Genomic DNA, 3,362 nt, shown 5'->3' with positions numbered 1-3,362 from the left:
TTAGAGCCCCTAGGTCTGTGGATTAGCTGAGCCAGCAAGATCAGTATCTTTCCTACTAGGTTTAGTTAGAAGAGCTGAGCTTTGTTGAAAAACTTCTGTTGAATAACCCTTGACAAGTTGCTCAGAATTCATGTCTCATTTTTCCCATTTGTGTATGAGAATGGCAAGGAACAAGAGTCAGAGTGGTGGAAGCGGATCCACCTTGCTTCCCTTCCCATCGTTGTAATGCATTCTACTTTAGTTGCTCTATATTTTCTATTTCCTGTGAGGCAAACAGATGAACATCAGCAATTCCCACAAATTGTCTGTTTAAAAAGAAGAGTTTTAAATGGCTTTCTTCATCACAAAATAAGCTCTTGTAAACAAATTTTGCAAAAAAACCTAGCTAACAAAAGGGAAAGTAGTTTTGACCTTGAAAATACCAAATAGTTTAACCTTGATGGGAAAAAAATAAGAGGTGAGGGTAGGTATTAGTTTCCATGCTTGGAAAGTCATTCATGCACATAACGTGTTTCTCTACATCTTCCAAGGTATCAGCCTTCCCAAAAGCATTGGGGATAGAGTTGTGGGGAAGCCTGGGGCTCAGCTCCTGACACACCCACAGCCTGGCAGGGAGGTGCCTGCAGTGTCTCAAGGGCCCAGGCAGAAGAGGGAACACAGATCTGGGCCAGTAAGAAGACAGGGCAATGCTGGGTGTGGTGGCTCAAGCCTGTAATCGCAGCACCTTGGGAGGCCAAGGTGGGCAGATAACCTGGGGTCAAGAGTTTGAGACTAGCCTGGCCAACATGGTGAAACCCCGTCTCCACTAAAAATACAAAAACTAGCCAAGTGTGGTGGCATGCACTTGTAGTCCCAGCTACTAGGGAGGCTGAGGTGGGAAGATTGCTTGAAACTGGGAGATGGAGGCTGCAGTGAGCCAAGATTGTGCCACTGCACTCCAGCATGGGCAACAGAGCGAGACTCTGTCTCAAAAAAAAAAAAAAAAAGAAGACAGGGCAGGGGTAGGAGGGGAAGGCTTCTGAGGGGAGGTGGCATTTAAGTTGGGGCAGGTGGAGGAAGGCGATGGGCATTTGGGCGGTGTGTACAAACGCAGAGTGTTGCATGATCCTGGTCTGCTGGGGACCCGGTAAGAAAGAAGGGTGGAGACTTGGGAACAAGGGCTGTGTGTGAGGGAGGAAGTGGGAGAGGCTGGGAGATAGCACTGGGGGCTGTCAGTGAAGAATCTGCTTTACCAGCCCAGGGTTTAGGCTTAACCTAGGAGGCAGTAGGGCATCCTCAAACATTGTGGTCGGGTTTCTGTCTTAGGAATGCAACCCAAGCAGTGGTACAAACACTTCTGCTTACTTAGGACTAAGAGCATGTCAAGCTCTGCTGTGACACGTTATTGTTGTAACAAAAGCCCACGGGCCAGGTGTTTTTAATCCCATTTTATTATTGCAAGGCTCACAGCGGGCACAGAAAGGCTAAGTAACTTGCCCAAAGTAACACAGCTAGTAAGTGACAGGGGTGGAATTTAAACCAGGAGGTCAGGCTGCAGAATTTATCTTAACCACTATCCTTTGGAGGACTCATCATTCACTGTTATGTTCATTCATTCATTCATTCAACTGATATTTATTAAGGGCCTATTAAGTCTCAGGCACTATGTTAGGCATTGTGGACATAGAAGTGAATAAAGCAAACCCAGTTTTTGCTCATATGAAACTTTCAGTCCAGCAGCAGAAACAAGACAGTAAAGAGGTAAACAGAAGGAAGTATAGCAGGTGAGTGTGACTGAAGGTGCCAGCACAGTGTGGTTGCATGCATACAGGTGCTGCTAACGTCAAGTGGCCAGAGAAGGCGTCTCCGGAGCCGTGAGAGGTGCTTCTGAGTTGAGGTTTGAGTAACAAGCTGGAGACACTCGCATGAAGAGCCAGAGAAAGCCTCCTGCATATAGCTCTTCCTTGTCAAGGACTAGCAGGAAGGCCTGTGTGTCTGGAACAGTGAACAACAGACACAGGAGGTGAGAGGAGGAGGTGGGGGCTAGGCCGTGCATAGCCCTTAAATCCATTGTAAGGTAAAGTGTTGGCCTTTTATCCATGAAGTCATGGGAGCCACTGGAGAATCTGAACCAGGGAGTGACTAGAGCTGCTCTGTGCTTTAGAGAAAGGAAAGACTGGTAGAGGAAAAGCTGGGGTGGGATGCCCAGTGTGTTCCTGTGGTTCAGGTGAGGGGAGTGGAGTCTCAATCAAGGAGATGAGCCTGGGAATGGGGAATAGGGTTGACAGATAGTTCCGGTGGTGAGGGAAGGGTCAACTCAGAGACAGGGTCTCATGGAGAACTTTTCTGACATCTCCATTCCCTTCCACCCAGACTGGGCTAGGCGCTCCTTCTTTGTGTTTCCTGAGCCCTGTATTTTCCTGTGGCAGTATTTGCTAATTTACTAATAGCATTGACCATTAGAATGGGTCTTATCCTTCTTTGGGTCCCTGTGGTCTAACATAGTGAATGGCACTGGACAGCACATGAGAAGCAATGACACAGATCCTGGTGGCATTGTTGAGGACACCAGAAAGCCCCCTTGTAGGATTCTGGAGCACAGTTAGGACTGGAGAGGAGATGTGAAAGTCATTAGTGGTGAGTGGTAGCTGGAGCAGGATGAGAGGGAGCAGGATGAGAGGTAATGTTGGAGAAGAAGGTGAAGGGGTACTCCCTGGGCAGCAGAGGCTTCTAGAAATTAGCCATGAAGGTAAGAAACCAGGAGACCCTTGGAGCCAGGGTTTTGATTGGATAATCATTTATTTATGCCACTTGCCCCGGAAGGGTCAGGTGAGATGAGGATTGAAGACAGGCCATGGAATTTGGCAGTTAGGGGGTCTTCACTCACCTCAGTGAGTAGTTCAGCACAGCCAAGAAGTGGAAGCCAGGTTGGAGTTAATTGGGAAGGTTTTGGAAGTTGAGGCAGTGTGGTCTGGAATCCAGTAGCTCAGTGGTCAAAGTGTCCCATGGCTGGTAGCCAAGGCGATGAATACAGCAGGCTATGGCTAGGCACTGGGCACTTTGAGGAGTGGTCACTGTGTTTGGGGCCCAGCAGGAGAAAGCACAGCCTTTCAAGAAGCAGCTGGAGGGCTTCAAGGGGCTTTTCATCAGGGATGGAAGATTCCAGCACAGATTTGCATGATTTACATGTACTCTGAAAACCTTAAAAAAAGAATTTGAATAACCCACCAATTCTCCTGGTTATATGCCCAACAAAACATAGACATATATTCTCAAAAACATGTTCATAGTCGCATGATTCTCTCATTTTTTTTTGAGATGGAGTCTCACTCTGTTGCCAGGCTGGAGTGCAGTGGTGTGATCTTGGCTTACTGACCTCCTGG

Source organism: Hylobates moloch, unplaced genomic scaffold (genome assembly GCF_009828535.3).
Source record: "Hylobates moloch isolate HMO894 unplaced genomic scaffold, HMol_V3 SCAFFOLD_1389, whole genome shotgun sequence".
NCBI classification, from domain to species: domain Eukaryota; kingdom Metazoa; phylum Chordata; class Mammalia; order Primates; family Hylobatidae; genus Hylobates; species Hylobates moloch.
The sequence above is the reverse complement of the archived record's forward strand: the minus strand, read 5'-3'. Positions refer to the sequence as shown.